The sequence below is a fragment of the Dasypus novemcinctus genome, chromosome 5, assembly GCF_030445035.2.
Source record: "Dasypus novemcinctus isolate mDasNov1 chromosome 5, mDasNov1.1.hap2, whole genome shotgun sequence".
Lineage (NCBI taxonomy): Eukaryota > Metazoa > Chordata > Mammalia > Cingulata > Dasypodidae > Dasypus > Dasypus novemcinctus.
The window spans coordinates 147,240,333-147,260,625 of NC_080677.1; the positions used below are offsets into that span (position 1 = coordinate 147,240,333).

At 35.9% G+C, this 20,293-nt stretch overlaps 1 long non-coding RNA gene across 2 annotated transcripts in view; it reads left to right on the forward strand.

Moving 5' to 3' along the window:
- Positions 1–15,937, forward strand: part of LOC131278561 (uncharacterized) — a 37,883-nt gene extending 21,946 nt beyond the window's left edge. Inside the window, exons 3-4 of one of the 2 annotated variants that reach the window (XR_011648919.1) lie at positions 7,484–7,801; positions 11,021–15,937. This is a non-coding gene — a long non-coding RNA (uncharacterized lncRNA). The remainder of the gene's footprint in view (positions 1–7,483; positions 7,802–11,020) is intronic. The other variant, XR_009185928.1, reaches the window with a different exon arrangement.
- Positions 15,938–20,293: the final 4,356 nt, after the last annotated feature.

Sequence of the window (20,293 nt, forward strand, 5' to 3'; positions counted from 1 at the left end):
TGTGAGAACCAAATGTGATATTATATGCAAAGTACTTGGTACTGTGATACATTATGGCACATGGATAATGATCAACAAATACTATCATTATGGCTGTGATGATTTAGTCTGGAATATTCTTAAAGGGGCGACAGCAATTGCTCGTGTGGGCATTAAAAAAAATCTCTGAAAAACTTCCGTCATGATCAGTTTTTAGGCAGTGAGCCTCTGAGGATAAATTGCCCTTGTACTCCTACTTAACCAAATGAATTAGTCTGCTCCATAGAATTATTAGATATAGACCAATTAAATATTGAGTTTAGAGTGGATAATTCTAAGCCATTTTTTTTTTTCGGACTTGCAGAAGAGAGAACTCGATCTCTCTCTTTTGGATTCAGGTCGGAAGGAGGATGTCGGGGAGTGCTTCAGCTCATTTAGACATGATTTCGAATCAAGATGCAAATTACACATAAAGGGACCAGAAAACAGTTTTGTTTCCATGACCCCAAATCTGTTTGGGCACTGGAGCATTTGCCCTAATTCTCCCTCTGAGGGGGGCAAGATTCATGTTCAGTGTAAGCATAAGTCACTGTAGTGTTCACTGAGATCAAACAGCTTGACCAGCTTTACCAATTAATAGATGTTCTGTAGAAGGTCAGTATAAGGACAAACTGTGACTCTAGACTGAGTAGACTTGTTTGCCTCTTACTTTCTTTTATGATTTATACCTTATTTTTTCACCCAAAATATTTTACATATTTAGATGGTCTATTTTTGACAGAAATAGAAAATCTTGTTACATGTAGAGATGAGACACTGAGATATTTGTAATGATACAGTCTAATCTCTATCCCCTACTTTTCTCACCAAAACAATATTTTGTAATAATTCTTAACTTGGTAAGTAAGTATTCTTGGAAACACGGTGATCCTGTTGAAATCCAAACAGAGTTGTATCTCTGTTATTTTGAAAAATAAATGTATTTCTAGGAATATAGTGCAAATGAACTTAATATAAGTAAATTTTAAATAATTTCTATTTGGGTACTGGGAATATAAAACAAACTATATAAGTACATTTCAGGTACAGTTTTGTTTTTGTTTTTGTTTTTTTAAATTGAGTTCTTGAATAATATTTTCATGAAATTTCCTGACTGGAAGTTACTGCTGTGAAATTAAATAGTGCCTTATATTGGACCAGAAACAGTATTTTTCAAGAGCTTTTACATAAAACATCTCATTTGATCTTCACAACAATGATACCTGCCCTGACATCAGCATCACCAGAATGGGTATCATTATCCTCATTTACATGTGAGTAAGTTAAAGCTTGGAGAAGTCAAGTAACTTCTCTGAGGTTGGCATAGTATCTTTCTCCTCATCCATTGCCTTCACCACTCTGACACTTCACTCACCAAACCTATTAATATAACTTTCAGCTGTTTGCTTGTTTTTACATATGGAAGAGGCAATTTTTTTTTAGCAATATCAAAGTCCATTTTCTTACCTTTCAGAATATCTTCATCACAGAAGAGGTATTTAAGACCTTATTGTGAATCATCTGCTTCTGAAATAATGTATACCAAAGCTTAGAATTTTCACAAATCCAGTTCATATCCAAGGCATGGATATTGTGAATAGAATCATGTCCCCCACATATCCCAGCCCTAACCCGCATCCCCATCCTGTGGATGTGATCTTCTAAGAGCTTGTTAAGATGAGACCAAACTGAATTAGAAGGGTCCTTAATTCAACAAGATGGGAGTCCTTATGAGCAAAGGAAAATTGGACAGAGCAGGAGGAAGAGTTAGAGGCAGAAGGAGACGGATATCCATGTAACAGGGGTGGAGACTGAAATTTGGATTGTCGGCTGTTTTAGTTTGCCAAGGGGCTGCTGATGCAAAGTACCACACATGTGTTGGCTTTTATAATGGGGATTTATTTGGGGTAAATTTTACAGTTCTGAGGCCATGAAATGTCCAAACAAGGCATCAGCAGAGAAGCATTCTCACCAAAGTCAGCTGCCACATGGTAAAGCAAGGCAGCTGCTAAGCTCTGCTAAACTCAGTCAAGGTCTCTGCCTTTCCCTCCAGAAGGTACCATCTCCGAAAGTTCAGCCAAGAGCAACCAGGCATAGAGATTATCTTTTAGTAGGCCTTCTCTGTCAGTGTTGGCTGCTCCACTTTCTTCCTGAGTTCAGCTGCAAGTTTTCAGACATGTCCATTCTCTCCCTGGACCTCAGGTCTTTGAGCTTCTTGGCGGCTTCTCTCCTTGCAGTTCCACTGTGGCTGAAACTGGAATACTTTCTCTCACATTTCAGGATCAAAAACGATGGTGCCCTTTTCCTGTGTCTCTGTTTTTATCAGACCCAGCAAGAGGGCAGGGACTCAACCTGAGTCACGCCTCACTGACGTAGTCTAATTGAAAAGGTCTCACACCCACAGGAATGGATTATTTAAGAAACATGATCTTTCTCTTTGGGGGATTCATAAAATAATTTTAAACTGCCACACTGACAAACAGCCACCAGAATGCTACTTGATTTTGGACTTCTAGATGCTAAAACTGTGAGACAAATAAATTCCTGTTGTTTAAGGAAACCAATCTTTGCTATTTGTGATAGCAACCCTGGAAGACTAAGACCATAGATAATAAAATTATCTCTGTTACACTAACACTGGAAGAACTGATAAAATACTATTTTCAAGAAGTGCTAAAGTATTTTCAAGGAGTCAAAAGCCTGGTCTTCTGTGTTACAATGTTCAAAAACATTCAGATGACTGGCCCATGGCTCTGCAATTTCTGCAGGCCCAGTGCTCTTTCCTCTCTACCACTTTACCAAGACTTACTCAGGGCAACTTCTTTGAGTGTAAATCACAGTGTTTCTTGCAAGAAGTACATGGACATCAGAGAGACCTTGTGAATCTCTAAGTGCTGACTACTGCCTGGCTTGATTGCTCTCTCTTGGCTTTTATTGGATGATATTCATCATGTTCTGTTATTTAAATAATAATGTATTTTGAATATTTAATGCTGGCATTTATCAGAATATTTTCCAGTAAAAGCACACACCCAAACCATGAGAAAGAAGGTTGTGGATGAAAGGGCACTCATGGTTGTGACTCATGTGGTTTTTCCAGGTGGAGGAAGTGGTGAAAGGGAATGGTAGAATGACTTCTCTTAATGTGCTCTTGGATAGTTCTAAATGGGTAATCAGAACAGGGAAAGTACTTTCTGTTTGTTTGTATGTTTTACTTTTTAGGAGCAGCTATATTTCCACAAGAAAGTGCCTTTATTATGCTTTGTCACTGGGGGAAATGTAAGCCATCTCAAAATTAATCTTATGTGCTGTGCAATATTAGAGTTAAATTAGTCTTGGCTCAGAAGTGAGTCATTGCACTGGTATGGCTTTATTTTTATTTCTTTCCTATTTTAGGGATTGAAGTCTGAAGGAAACTGTCAGGGGAGGGTGGGGAGAATGGGAAAATAACTGAAGCTAACAGGATAGGAATGGTGAGCAAAGAGGATAGCCAGTGAGGGCAAAGCCCTGTCCAGCTCGGAGACTCTAAGCAAGTGATTTAGACTCTGAGTCTTGATTTCCTTAACTGTAAAACGTGAACAATGACAACTAACTTATAAAGGTGCACTGAATCCTTAGCACCCAGGAAATGCCCTACAAATCTTGGCTCTTGTTATTAAAAATGCCTATTAAAATGGAAAGGCATTTTTGATCTGAGTGTATAGAATAACGGTCAAAATAATGGCTCTTTACTGCCTTGCCAACTGCTCTAGAGTAAAATAACAGTATAGACATGACTCATCTATGAATCCACATAAATAAATCTGTTTAGATTGAAAACATGTTGAGCCACATTTACTATCTGCTATTTTGGGAAGTCAGCAGGGAGTTTGCCGAAGAAAAAGCTTACACCCTCTGGGCAGAAAGGCAAGTACACCCAACCCAGTGCCTTTTAAATCAGTTTGAAGTCTTGTGGGATAAATGTTAAAGGTCTTCTCTTTCAGAAAACCAAGGAGAAATAAGAATAAAAAAAATTAAAAGGCCAAACATTAGAAATGAAAACCTTTAGCTCAGACAAGATAAAAAAGAAGTTAGAAGTACTTGGCTTCCCTTCATCTTTCTACATGTGTGCCGCCGTGTATGAAAGTGATAACATGGATGTTATAAAACACAGATAGTAAAATTCTTTTAAAAACCAGTTTTACATGATAATACTCCACAGAGCAAATACTTCTTTTGTGTCTTTTTAAATTTTTGGTTTCATTCTGATTTTTTCTGATTACAGAAGCAACATGTGACCAATACAGTTAAATGCAATTTATGTAGTAAAATGTAATGAGGAAAACAAAAAATCACTTTCCATTCCATAGCCCAGAGACAACCACTCTTTTTTTTTTTTCCAGAATTTTTAAAAGAGTTTAATTCTCCTTTTCAGGAATATAATTGATATATCTGTGTAAGGACTCTATAAAAATTAGCAGTCATAATTGGCTAGCACTAGACAGCACAATTGATAGTTTTATATATGGCATCAATAAAATTTATAGCATGACAAACTGTTTTACACAAAGAGACTGTATTTTATTTTATTTTTATTTTATTATTTTGTTTTTATTTTATTTTCTCTCAACCCCATAAAGAGCAGGCTGAGCATTCAGAATGTGGATATCACAGCTCAGTGTGGGATGCAGAGAAAAAATAATAGAAAATGTGATTGTTATTATAACTTGTCAGTAAGGGCAAGGGTTATGAAGAAAATACTCTTGTGCTAAGATAGAGAATAAGGGGCAGAGGTGGGAGGCTTTCTAAAATAGAATGAAGAAGGAGGGTCTGACATGTAAGCAGTATCCTGAAGAATGAAAAGTGAGGGGAAAGATTTTCCAGGCAGAGGGAATGGCAAGTGTGAACGCCCTAATCTAGGGAAAAAAAAAGTGGCCTGGGTCAGATCTTATAAGGTTTCACTGACCTTGGTAAGCAGTTCTTTTTTTTTTTTAATTTGCGGTATAATGGTAATGATGATTGAATGATGTTTTCTACTTGCTTGTTTGTTTTTTTAAAGGATCAGATGGAGTAAATGAAGGAGCAAATGAGCTCAAGTGTGGCTTAAGTAATTGGGTAGATGATGACCAAATTTACTGATAAAGGGAGGAGAGAAAAGGAAGGGGTATAAATGGGGTCTCAATGGTTAGGTTGTGCCCATTTTGGACATACAATGATTTTAAGATATTTGGTAGGAGATGGTGTGTAGTTAGGTATTGAGGGTCTGCAGGTCAGGGAAGAGGGTTGGACTTTTTCCTCTTCCTCTCTCTCGATATATTTATGACTTAGTAGAATGTACATGATCCTTAAAACCATGGAAAGGGAAAAGTTGAAACCAACTAGGAACAAAGTGTAGGGACAGAAATAAAGAGGGCTCAGAAGTGTCCTCTTAATATTAACATTTAGAGGTCAAGTGAGAAGCCTGTCAGAGACTAAGGAGGGGACCGTGGAAGTAGAAGGGAATTTGGCAAGTTTGGTATCATTTGTCACCAAGGGAGAAGGTTCCAAGAAGCAGAGATAAGACCTGTGTATAGAGATGTAGGGGGGTCGAGGTCACGAAGGTAGAATGACAAGCCCCATGCCTCAGCCCAGACGCTGATCCTCCCTCGCCCACCTACTTAACGACAAGCCACAGATTTCACTTCATTAGTAGTATTACTTACATCTGTCTGTCCATACCAATGAATTAGTTTAATAGGCCACCTAAACAGCCTTCTAACTTCCAAATATTTGTCTAGTCAGGGACCCTAAAAATGCCTCCTCCAAACCACTACCAGAGAGGGTAAGTTTCAGTAACATAAATTGACAATGTCATTCATAGCCTGAAAATTAATCAACACCCCCACACACCCCCATCTCGCTGTCTTTCAGGATAAAACTTAAATGCTGGATTCTAATATGAAAGACCTTTCATGGGCCACCCCCATGAGGATGTTGTCTAGGTCTTGTTTCTCAACCTTGAGCACATTCTCTTCTTTAATCTACTTGCATCAAACTACTCAGAGTTAACAGAACAAGTCAGGTTATCATAATCTTCCATAACCCCTCCTCATCTTCATTATCTATTATCCAAATGTCACTTCTCCTGCATTGCCTGAGATAACCCTGCTCTGCACACCAGAGATCCCGGTGCAAATCTGTAACCAGAACCAAATTTACTGTAAAATTAGCAAAGCTAAATTTCTGGACCCCTCACTTCATAGCTTCTTCCAAAGCCAGGGAAGGTTCTAGCAAGATGTCCACATACTCATATGTTTGTTCATATGTCGTTTAACTGCAATCAGAAAGACCATTGTGTCTAAATTCTGACTTGCCCGCCATCATATTTCCCCTGATGTCGGGTGGGGATGAAGTGGGATATGATTACAAAGAAGCTAATTGGGTACAGAGTTCAGATTTTTTAAATGTATATTTAAGTGCTTTGCTGTCACTTACATGAATAGTCAAGTTATTGCTTACCGTCTCGGTGTGGAAAAGGCTTCAAGATATGCTCCTGACCTATTAGTACCATAAATTAGTACCATAACAGCACCAAAGGACATATCATATGCAGATGCTTCTCACTCTCTCTGAAAGTAGGTGAGGAGTGAAGAGAAGCAATGGCTGAAATATACTGAACCAGAAGCTAGTCTGGGGAAAGTTCTTTCAATCATTTGATATGTAAAATTCTAAATGGAGGAATTGCTTATCATCAACTTGTAGTCAAAATGGAACTTCTCTCTTGTCAGGAATATATTCAAGTAAGGAGCTTATATAATTATAAATTAAATGCATTATGCATTTTCTTTCCTTTTGTGCTGGGAAGCACACAAAATGGAACTTATCAGAATTCCTATGTTTGTAGGACACAAGGAGGAAGCAGTAATACCATTAGCATATATGCCTATAAGAGCCCATTTTTGAAATATAGCTGATAGAAGTTTTCCCAAATTAGACAGTAATGTTAAAAATTTACATGACATTTCTCATATTAAGTCGTAAAGTTTATAGGAACTTTTCTGAACTATCAATAAGAAGAAAATTTTGATCAACCAAGCATTCAACAAATATTTAATGAGGGTCTACTGTAAGTCAGGCTCTCTTTGAGGTGCTGGGGATATAGTGGCTAACAAAATATACAAGGCCCCTTACTTTCTAGGAATTCTCGTAAACTATTTATCTGACATAATTTTACTTACTGCACTTCTAATTATGGTGATGATGTAACTTTTTCATCCAAATTGGGATATTTGTGGAAGTGAAAGGGGCCTTATTTTTGGATTCTTTGGGAAAACAGGCATAATCTGGAATTGTCTTGGACAGGGTGGGATATATTGTCATCATACCTTTCTCTTGAAAGTTTCCTAATGTAAATATTACCTTTATGTTTGTTGTCAAATATTTATCATGCTATCTCTATGTTTATTTTTGTCACCTCCTCTTCATTTCTTTCCCCCATTTCTTCCAGGTAATCAAGAGACAGGAATCTTTGCTTCTTAATAACAGAATGAACATCACAAGAAATTAGAAAATTAAGAGCTTTTTGATCTGGGTGATAAAAATGAACTGTCTATTAATTTATATTAAAATACACAGTTGGAGTTGATTTTTCCTTCTGATTATGAGGAAGAATTTATTACAGACTCCCTCCCACAAAATCCAATTATAAAAGCTGGATAAAATCACAATAACAACAATAAAATAACAGCTGTTTGCAGGCTTATCCTAACAGCAAATCAGGCAGGATTTGAGGAGCCAACATTCTGGAGTGAAAGCAAGCACAGAGGTGAGACTACAGCTACTGCTACTTTTTCCCTGTGGGCATTTGTGAATTTGTGGGTGTTAGAGGGGTGGGGCAGAGAGACTGAAAATAAAGTGGCAGCTAACCGCCTTCATTGTGATCAAAATTTGAATTTAGATCTTTCAAGTCAGCCAGGATTAGTAAGGCCAAGATTCTGGGAAAAGAAAATTTCAGAGAAGTGAAGCCAGTATTCCACATGCAATTTCCCCTTGAGGCATTCACAAATTTCTAATCTGTGTGTGTAGAGTAAAGAGCAGATAAACCAGGCAAAAAAATAGCTGTGGAGAAGCTAAAATGCTAAGTAGAGATTTTGGCAGTTTGATGGTGCTAGAGAGATGATTAGCTTCAGAGACTGCCAATAACAAAGGGTCCTGGTAAATATATGGGGCTTTTACCTGGAACTCCATCAAGGGCTATTCCTTAGGAATAATAGCAAAATAGAAACAGACTCTTTCATATAGACTGAAACACAGCCTGGCATCAACTCTCTCTCGGAATGGATCAAGATGATCTTCCTATTCTCTGGCTGCCTTCCAGAAGACAATTAAATCCTTTCTGCAGGATGATAACCTCATTCAAAGCCTAGATACCATTCTCCATATACATGCTCTATCAGTCTAAACTTGGCAACAATGCCAAAAAAAATAGGAAAAGTAAACAGAAACCAAGGAAACAGGAAACAGATTAGACCCACAGTTGATTCAGATATTGCATTTTAAAATAACTATTAATAACATGTCCAAAATAAGGAAAAAAAACATGGTGAAAATGATCAAAAAATCATAAAATATAAAAATTAATATAAAATTAATTTAATACATTTCATGAACTAAAAATACAATAAGTTAAATTATGTGTTCAAGAGCTGGGTTTACTGATATATTAGATAGAGCAATAAGTAGGATTATTGTACTAGAAGATATCTCAATAAAAAATGTCCAGATGGAAGCACAGAGAGTGGTTTGGAAAGGAGAGAAAAGAATTTAAGAGAAAAATGAAACCGAGGAAACTCCTGGAGCCTGCCTGGATTCCTTAGATTTGTGGCCCGCTTCCAGCATAGCATCACCCTGAATTCTGCTTGTAGTGTCCCGTCTCCTTCTCTGACACTGACTTTCTTACCTCCCTCTTCTAAGGACCCCTGTGATAACATTGAGCCCACCCAAGTAATATAGGATAATCTCCCCATCTCAAAATCCTTAATGTCATCACATCTGCAGTATTTCTGTTTTGTTTTTTGTTCCATGCAAGGTAACATATCCATAGGTTTCAGGGATTAGGATATCTCCATCCCTGGATGTTTGTTATTCTGTCTACCACAAAGATTCATTAAAACACTGTTATGTCAATAAATTTGAAACTTTAAATGGCACAAACACTTTTCCTAATTAACATAATTTACCAGAATTGAAACAAGAAGAAATAGAAAATCTTTATAATCCTATTTATATTCATGAAATTGAAATCTCTAATTTAAAACATTTCCAATAAGAAAATCAAAGTTTTCTGAATGATGTGCTGAAAATGCTCAGCATTAAGTATTACCACAGTAATAAATAACAGTGACAATGAATAAATAGTAACACCTACAACACCTACCAGAATGGCAAAACAAAACAAAACACCTGACAATTCCAAGTGTAGACAAAGACATGGAGCAATTTGAACTCTCACACACTTCTGGTGTTAATTTGCTACACCTACTTTGTAAACTTGCTTAGCATTATCTACTAAAAGGAGCATGGACATAGCCATGACCAAACAATTCCTCTCTTATGTATATGCCCAAGAGAAAAGAATGCAGGTAACCATGAAAAGACAATAGCTTTATTTAATAATTGTCTCAAATTGGAAGCAACTTAAATGTCCATTAACAGTAAAATGGCATGGCAGTTTGACTCTTTTGCAGACCCCAGAAAACCCTATTCTTAAAGCTAATTCATTTCTGTAAATATAAACCTACTGTAGGTGGGACCTTTTGATTACGTTACTTCAGTTAAGGGCCTTTGATTAGACTGCATGACCCAGGGTGGGTCTTAATCTTCTCACTGGAGTCCCTTATAAATGGAGAGGGAAAAAAAGCCACAGATATACAGAAAAATGCTGCAGAGGCAGAGAGGAACCCAGAAGCTGAGAGAAGGCCACTTTGGTCAGACGCTCAAAGTAATGAGGCCTGGAGGAGAGGAGAGAGACAGCAGATGCCTGCAATGTGCCTGATCACCTACAGCTGCAGCACGGGGAGAAAGGATCTCCTGCAATGCCTTCATTTGGACAGTTTCACAGTCCTAGAACTATAAGCTTTCAACCTAATAAGTCTCCATTGTAAAAGTCAACTCATTTCTGGTATACTGCTCCCAGCAGCTTTTAGTAAACTAAAACAAAGAGATGAGTGATTTGTGCTATTTCCATGCAATGCAATGGAATGTAGGCAGCAGTGAAGTGAGCACGCCGGATGTACACCCATCCTCGGTGACTCTGGCAGACATATGGCTGACACTAGACTACACACTCTTTGATACTCTTTGTCTATTTATGTAAAGCACAAGAACAAGTCAACCAAATTTATAGTGATAGGAGTCAGAATCACAGTTACCTTTTAAGGGGCTATGTCATGACAGGTGAAAGCAGATTTGGGGATGCTTGGTCTGGGTAGTTGTTATGTGCATGTGCTTGCTTTTTAAAAAGCGTAGTGAACTACATACTTATGATGTGTAGTCTTTATAGTATGAATGTTGTACTTAAAAATTAAAAATATTTTTAAGACATACCAGTGAAGGGAATGTCATAAATAAAACTAAACTGTAAATAATTACATAGCTACTTGAGAGAACTTACTTGTTGTAATAGCTGTCATTTCAATCATTATAATGTTTTGTTAACAGAGATTTTGAATTTTTCTGGATTTTTTTACTAAGGTTGTCTCTACTTATAAATTGGGTACATGAATTTAGCTAAATGACGGGGCAGGAGTTGGGAAAGCTGGAGGATTTGGGGAAACCACTATCTGATTGACTCCATCTACTTTAAAATTAGTCCTATGAGTACCAAGATTAAAAAAAAAATTACAGCCAAAAAAAAAAAAGAAATTTCCTGGGAAAACTGTGAATTGGTATTCAGAAGACAAAGGACATTATTCAAAATCCTACTACTTGCTTTTTTTGACTTGTGATCCATACTCAACCCAGTAAATTCTCATTTTTGTTCCAGCCTGTGTCCCAAGGTTGTTGTAATAACATGTACTGAAAGAAGTGTTTGCTGGAAAGGAGACATGTAAAATATGAATGGAATTTTGCTGATAACATTTTATATACTGGTTACCACAGTCATTTATCAACAAGGAACCAAGCATGCTCTGAAGTCCTCAAATGGAAATCACCCTTTGTTCCTTCAGGGGCACATCAAATCATCATTCCCATAGCAACACTACAGTGATGTCAGAAATAAGGAGTAGGCCTTGAATGATAACACAAAAGAGTATTGGCTAGCTAGCAAGGAGAAAAATCATGAAAAGATAGTGCTATGTCTCCAGGAAAAGAAGGAATCAGGGCATGCACATTTATATTTCTTTTTGTTATGCTTAAAGTTTGTAAATAGTCTAGTTTTTTAAAAGCATGCATTTTTTTAGAAGTCAGTGTTTTTCTTGTTGTATCAGATCTTAACACATACTTTTCTTGTCTGCAGTCATGAAGAAACTAAAGATGAAAGAATTCATTTGCTTAAACCCTTGATGTTTTATGACTTTTACCCTCAAAAGGGAGATGCATAAGGCCAAGGGGAGAAATAAATGAAGGACTGTTTTGTAAAGATCTAAATTGCAGTAATGTGCATATTTTCATGATATACACAGATATTTTATATGTTTTGAGAATTCAAAATAGGATATTATAGAAATATATTAATTGAAGAGAATATTTTATGAAATATTTTATGACATTTCTAACTTGCTTGTCAGCTAGAGATTGACTTCCATTCCTACAATTTCCAGGGAAAGAACTAGAAACACAAATGTAGATATTCTGCTCTGACTCATTTTAAGTCACCCTTGATTGGATATTTTACATGTGATACTGTTAACCAGAGGCCTTTTTCTGTTTTTATTTTTTAAAATAGATTTCAAAGAGAAGATGAGATATTGATTTAGAGCAATTTCTTAACAAAGTACTGAAACAACTGATGAATTTTCAGTTGATGAAGATTCTTCAGTTAAATTACTATGAATGCCATGACATTAACCTATAAAAAGAGTATTTATTATAAATTCCATGTTTGCCAATATAATATCTTGATGCTGTAGTTTCATTTGTATATTTGTTATTCAGAAAAAAATAAAAGTGTCCGTTGTATTTTGCTTAAAATGTCATTTACTGAGATATTTAATTTGACCTAATTAACATATATGCACACACAAATGGTATAATGATAATTATTATTCTTATGTAAAAACATTAATAATTCTCACTCAACTTCACAATTCATGAAATAATATATATTCCATGCTAAATAGGCCAAAGGTAATTTATTAAAATAATTCATTGATATTCTATATTTTAAAATACATTTTACCATCTGCTCAATCTCACCAAAAAATGTAACATATTAGAAACACTGAAACAATTAAGATAAGTGTATATCAATAATTGGGATAGCTATTCTTACTGAGTATTTATACTTTTTCAGCTGTTGGACTATATGCTTTGGCATCGTTTTCTTCTTTAGCCTCACAACAACTCTAAGGGAAGATACTATTACTCCCAATTTATTGGAACATGGTTAATGTAGGTGGCCGAAACACATACATCTAGCAAATCCAGGATTTACTGCCCACAGAAACAAAGCTTTTAATCTCTCCAAATGCTGCGTCCAGAATTAATGGTTGTCAAACACCTTAAAGACCAAGAGACTTTCATATTCCATTTATACCTTCACTATGGGAAGTTGTGATACTTAATGATGAATAAACATACATCTTATAGGAATGGTAGATGCCACTTAGATGAGAGCTATTTGTGACCAGAAAAGAAAACAAAAGGCACTTTCAAGGTGAAATTTGATCTTTACCTATTGTCCCTCAGGTGATTTGGCTTCCAAGTATAATAGTGAATCCCTCCTAAGGGTCAAAAATTACCTTGGATAATATGATTGTGACCTTTCTTTTGCTGTTGCCATGGAAAGTTATGCTTCCTGACTGTTGGTGGAAGGTCAATAATTGTATTTAAATAGAAAGACTTCTGAACATCTATAATGCATATAGTCTTCTATTATTTCTTTGTAGGAGGTTTATTACAGGTTTTGCTATGTACTCTAAATTAGATGTCTGCAGAAAAATAAGCTTTTACATTTTGGAAATTTTAGAGAAATCTCTGAGTGAGCTTCTCTCTTTAAAATTCTATGTATTTCCAGATTGCCTTTGAAGTTTTGTTTCTGAAACTCTGAATGTTATTTTCTCTATTCTTTAAGGAAACCTTTTCTTTCAACTATGTACAACCTTTTATGTTTATGAACGTTTTATGTTTATGAGAAGTTGGATGCAATTATTTTATAATAAGTCCATCTCTGTAAACAACCCTATAATTTTTAGACTTTTAAATGTCATTATCACAAACACAAGTCAGTGCTTATTCTGCTCCTGCTTGGCTTTGAAATGGCATTTAGAAAAGTATATGATTTTATACCTTCTATTCAACTGGTTTACTTTGGTGAGTAAATTCACTTGCAAGTTACTTTGGGTACCAAGTTAAAGTTTTTCAGATTCTTGATACTGCTGATGTGTGGCAGCAACCCACTTTGAAAATGGAATGTGCCATTTCATCCTACTCTTAAGTGGGTGGAGGGAAATACATATTTTACTAAGGGTATTTGTGCAATTCTACTGAAGAGCGCTGAGTGATCCTTAACTGGAATGGTGGGGATTATGTCTTAGTTTTCCTAGCAATTATAGCTTTATAGATTAAAGTTTTTTTATTATATTTTAGACTAAAGAAACTTGTACACATTTATTCCTATCCCTAAATTTGAATCCTAGACTTTGGACAAATTATTCAGCCCTCTCTGGATTCCAGTTTGTTGTTGTTGTTGTTGTTTTTTATATGAGTCAATTGGTGTGCATGACCGTTAAAATATGAATAATCTCTGATTTTCTATGTTATGATAACATTGGTGACATCAGTAGGTTTTGTTTTACTCCAGCATGGAATGTATAGGATAGAGATAAGCCTTTTCTGATTCTTTTACACATTCTCCTTCACTGGATTTTAGGTGTTGTTGGCTGGGTGTGTCATTTTGAGCAGGTCACCTCACTTCTCTAGGCCTAATAATATGCAAATAATAGTGAAACCCTTGCAGAAAGTTGTAAGGATTACCTACAAGATAATGCTTATAAAGCATTCGGCATAGTACACAAAATATACCCCAAATATTAGCATAGCATAACATCCTCAGCTATGGCACCTGTAGAAAATGATAATACTTGCATGTCACATTGGGGTCAGACAAGTGGTTTGCTTGCAGTCTAAGCAGGCATCCCAAGGCTTCAGCAGTGGACTCTGCTATTCTAAGAGCTAAAGGGATCATATTTCATATGGTGTGAGGTATGTGTTATGTACATGTTTGTGTGTCCAGAAACCAATTTTTCAGGCTCTAGAAGCTCCTAGTTACAACCCCATGCAGTGGATTCTAAGAATACCTGAATGGATTCTGAGAATACCTACCCCAGTGCTAATCATAGGGAATGCACCTTTCTATAGGCACTCCTTATTTCTGAGTTTAAAGAGAATTAATTTATGTATATGTGCATATTTTTAGTAATTATAAAAATGACAAAAGTGTTAATTCATTAGATTTGGACTACTGTGCCATTGGGAAAATCATATTCAGAAAGTTACTAGGCCCTGTATTTTTCCCCTGTACATCCATAGGCAGAGATGAAATCTGTGGGGTTGAGAACATATTGCCTTGCCACCAATAGCTATCTAACCATAGGCATCTCTTTTTAATCTTCCCAAGACTATTTTCTCATCTGTGAACAATGGATTAGACTATGTAGTCTTTAAAATCTCCTCTTTTGAAAACATCCTGTGATTCTCAAAAAATTCCCTTATATATATTTGGGAGTTTAGAATGCCCAGCCACATTTATAGGAATGTGTTGATGGCACTGCTCCTTGTGCTTTTAAAAATGATCACTTTAGGAATGAACAGTGACAATGAATCTAACATGTGCTATTGTTTCTCACTGCATCCTCTTTTAATTATACCTTGACTGAAGATCAGCACCAAGGTACATTATAATACATTGTATAAATTGTCACAGAGGTACAAAGTAGACTGTTGTAGGCACAGTTTTATGGGCATAAGTCAAATTCATCTAGCTGTTATATCTCCTTTGTTAATATGAAAATCCTTTGAAAATTTGGTTCCTTGGACATGAACAAAATCTCTTCTTTAGTGGTGAAAATAATGGTTTAAATTATAAATTGTATTTCGGGTTTGACTCTAATGTATAGCCTTTTAGATTTGTTTCTCCCAGTACAAGCGCGAAAGTAATATTCTTTTTGTATGACTTCTGTGAGGCCTAAAATTCAAAACCAATGTAAAGCTAGGAAATATGTCATGATTTGTTTGGCTAAATTATTAATTCAGACAGGGTAGGAGTTTAATTTTCCTTTAGCTAAGCGTAATGCCTTCTCTCTCTGAAAACACATCTTTTTTTTTTCTTTCCATTTTTGTAAAGGATCAAACATCTAGAGCAGTAGTTCTTAAATTAAGGTTTTCGACACATATTTTATTTTATAGGAAACTTCACCCTATTTGCCTCCAGATCTTGATGGAATTGAACTTGAACTAAGGAAAAGAAAAAAGAAAAAAAAAACTTTTCTAGCCTTTCCAACCCTTGATACTTTAATAGAATTCTCTCCATTCTATTCTTGAGGATTTGACCCATGACTGATCACCTGACTTATCCCTGACTTTAACTGGGGTAACAATGATTTGACCCCAGGGAAGAAAAATGCGAAGTGCGACAATTCTACAAGTATAGGCGTATTAAGAGCTTTTCATACAAGTTATTCTTTGCAGCTTGATTTATTTTGACTGTTTCCCAAATAGCTTTTAGGAAAAAAAAAACAAACCCTAAGATACTTGTATTTGGCTCTGGAGAACAACGTAAAGACATTTTATCAAATAGTATAGGACTCCATACTGAATGTAGAACTGGGAGAGTAAAAGGTTTCCTCACCTTCTGGGCTTTACAAGGTATATAATATAATTTCATGCTCTGTAGAGCAAGGGTCAGAACTAGTGGATTGAGAAAAATGTTTTTACAATCCTTAGGAGTAACACTCCTGAGACAAAGAATTTAAAACGTTGTGACTTAAAACAGCATTTATTACCTGACAGTTTCTAGGGGTAAGGAACCTGGGCACAGCTTAGTGGAGTCCTCTGACTCTTGCTCAGTTGGAAGGGATCCACTCATATGCCTGTTGGCAGAATTCAATTCCTTGTAGGTTGTTAGTTTGAGGCTTGACACCTCAGACCTGGTGGTAGGTGGCAGATTCTTAAAGGAGATAAGAGAAGGACTGAGTGGACTACTGATGTTTAATGTATGTAGAAGCTTTAATTAGCTTTATTGTAAAATTATGAAAATGTAGAGTGGATGGTAACACACAGTGAATAACAGCTAGTTTATAAATGGGGATGTGACTGAAAATGGTACTCTAATTATGTAAATGCCAATTGACAATGTTTGAGAATAATCTAGGAACTGGATAACACAATAGATCAAGAGGTGGGTGAGAATTGTGGTTGATGGTACAGATGCAAGAGTGTCCTTTGTTAGCTAGATCAAATGTATATCACTACTGCATGGTGGTGGGAATGTGGAGAAGCATGGGAAAAATACAGCTGGAGTGATCTATGGACTGTGGTTAGTAGTAATAATATAATATTCTTGCATCTATGCAAAAAAGGTACTGTGTTGATACTAAGGCAGTATGGAAAATGTGAGCCAAATGTACATGGACATGGTAACAATCAGATGATATTATTTTATCTGTAGCAAATGACACACCACAGTGGTGTATTGATAGAGGGGTGTTGTTTGGGAATTCTGCACATGTGCATGATTGTTTTATAAGTTTACAAGTTCTGTCATAAAAAATATATTTAAAAATAATAATAGGGTGAGTTTGGGAGGGATACACACCAAATGTAAGATAAGAACTATTAGTAGTAAGATTTTGACAGTGTTCTTTCATAGTTTGTAACAAACGTCTCATGACAATGCAAGGTGTTGGTGGAGGGTTAATGTATGGGACCCCTGTATGATGTTATGCAAGTTTGCTTTGTAAGTTCACAACTTTTACTATACACTTAATTGTTTATGTATGTTCATATATAAATGATATAAAGATAATAACAATTGGATTGGTTAGGGGAAAACTACTTTGTTTAGTAGTAATATGTTGACAATGCTCTTTAATCATTAGTTAAAAAGGTTTAAAAACAATGAAGTTATTGGTGGTAGGGTGAGATGTTATATGTGTTTGATGTTATATATGTTTGTTTTGTAAGTGTACAACTATTATACACTTATTATTTACATATGTTTATGTATGAGTGATATATTTCAAAAAATTAAAAAAAAAAAGAGCTATTGACTGGTGACTTACCATGTGGGTCCCTTACTAAGACAATGCACAACATAGTAATTGACTGCATCAGAATGATGGCAGGAGAAAGCACATGAGTCAGAGGACTACGTTTTTCGCAAGCTATCACTTGTGCCAGATCCGAAGCAAGTCCCTCACTGCAGCCTACACTCAAGGGGAGGATATTCCATGAGGGCATAAATATCAGGAGGTGGAAATTATTGGGTAACTTGTCAGGAGTTGCTTTCCGCAAGAATGCATATTCTCTGTTTTGGAGTTCAGGATTTTATTGGTCAACTACATGAAGCTCGCTGCCTTGGTTTTTCAAATCTTACTAATAATTTATATACGTGATTGATCAATTTCTGAGAGAGGCATTTAAAAGTCTCCTATTTCCATTGTTTAGTTTGTCAACATTATTTTTGACTTTGTCACTTTGTTTTTGTTTTTTTTTTTAGGTACCAGGGCTGGGGATTAAACCTGAGACCTCAATGTGGAAAGCCAGTGCTCAACCACTGAGCCACATCAGCTCCCCTGAGTTGTTTTTTTCCGTTTGTTTGCTTATTGTTTTTTTTGTTTGTTTGTTTGTTTTTAGGAGGCACCAGGGACTAAACCCAGAATCTCCCATGTGGGAAGCAGGCTCTCAACTGCTTGAGCCACATCCGCTCCCAACTTTGTCAGTTTGTGCTTTAAACTGACCATGTTGTTAGGGCATATACGTCCCGGACTGTCAATTTTTTTTGTAAGTTGATTATTGCTTTTATCATCATGTATAGCTCCTCTTTATGCTTATTAATTTTTAAAAAAATTATTCTACCATTTTTATATATCGTTAACATCATTACTATAGCTTTATCTTTTTCTTTACCTTATCAATTATATTTTAGTTTTGTATCAATATACCATTTGATAAATAAGTTGATCAAACCTCAGTGTTGATTACAGCAGAAAAAATTTGTTTCTACACACCTTTTTAGCCTTTTACTTTCATTTACATTTCTTTTTTTTCTTTTGTTTTAGCTTTATCTTTTTTATCTGACATACCTTCTACCATTGCCTTTATGTCAAATTTTCTATATCATTATTTTTGGTAGATAGTGTCTCTTATAAGCAGTTTAGTGAGTTTTTGTGTGTTGGCTTTTGTCTATTGTCTTTTGCCTCATCTATTAATTTCTATCTTTCCTTTGATTAGTTTAATACATATTTATTGTGTTTACTCATATACTTAGAATTATATTTACTGTTTTATTGTGTCCTTTATTATTATGCCTTTCCTTTCTCCTCTTTTTTTGCCCTTTGTTGTTTTAATAACATTTCCCTTTTCCCCTACTTTTCTAACTTTCCATAATTTGGAATCTCTTATCTCTTAATATCTAATACCTAATCCTTAAGTGTTGAACAGATTTTTTTTTTAGGTGCTGAGGCTGAGGATTGAAACTGGGACCTTGTATGAAGGAAGCTGGAGCTCAACCACTGAGCCACATCAGCTGCCCTGAGTTGTTTTTTTTTCTTTCTACTTGTTGTTGTATTGTTTGTTTGTTTTTAGGAGGCACCTGAGACTCCTCTGTGGGAAGTAGGTGCTTAACCAATTGAGCCAAATCCACTCCAATAGATATTTGTGAAGAGTTTTTTGTAACAAAGTACAAATTGGTTCTCACTTTTTTCTAATATAAGGCAAAAACTTCATACATTTTAATTACCTGAAAATCTTCATGCTCCAACTTTCAATTTTTATTATTATATTTTGTTGTCTTTTTTTTCAAAGTTAGATCACACAAAATGTTATGTTAAAAAACATAAGAGCTTCACATATAACCCACTCCCCACCCCAACCCCTCTCCTCCCACATCAACATCCCCTTTCATCAGTGAGGCTCATTCATTGAATTTGGTGAATGCACCCAGGAGTACTGCCATATCGCATGGACCATAGTTTACGTTGTAAGTCACACTCTCCCCCAATCCATCCAGTGGGTTATGGCAGGGTAAACAATGTTCTGCATCTGTCACTGCAGTATCGTTCAGGAAAACTCCAAGTCCCGAAAATGCCCCATATCACACCTCTTCCTCCCTCTTGCAGCCCTCAGCAACTCCTTTGGCCACCATCTCTATATCAATGACACAATTTCTTCCATTGTTAGAGTCACAACAGTTCTATAGTAAAATACCACCAAGTCCATTACAATCCATATTATATTCCTCCATCTCGTGGACCTTCGGAAGATGATGTCTACCCAACTTTCAATTTATTATTGTCTAGATGAATATGGGAAGCAGCAGAGCATAGACATTATGGTAGACTGAACAGTGGTCCCCCAAAGATGCCCATGTCCTAATTCCTGGAACTTGTTGATATGCTACTTCATATGGTAAAAAGGACTTGACACATGGGATTAAATCTTTTATTTTGAGATGGGGAAATTATCCTGAATGCTCTCATGGGCTCAATGCAATCACAGGGTCTTATAAGAGGAAAATGAGAGGATAAGGATCAGAAAGGAGAAATAGAACAATAGGAGCAGAGGTTGGTCTAATGTGCTTAGAAGACAGAGGAAGGAACCATGAACCAAGGAATGTAAATGGCCTCTAGAAGCCAGAAAACTCAAATAAATTGATTTTTTTCCTAGAGTCTCTGGAGGCAGGACAGCTCCACCAACACCTTAAATTCAGCCCAAGAAAACACATTTCAGATTTCTGACCTAACTGTAAGATGATAAATCTGTATTATAGAAAGCCATTAACTTTGTATTAATTTGTTACAGCAGCAATATGATACTAATACAGACTTTGGTACCTGGAAGAGAGGTGCTACTGTAACAAATTCTTAAAATTGTGTAA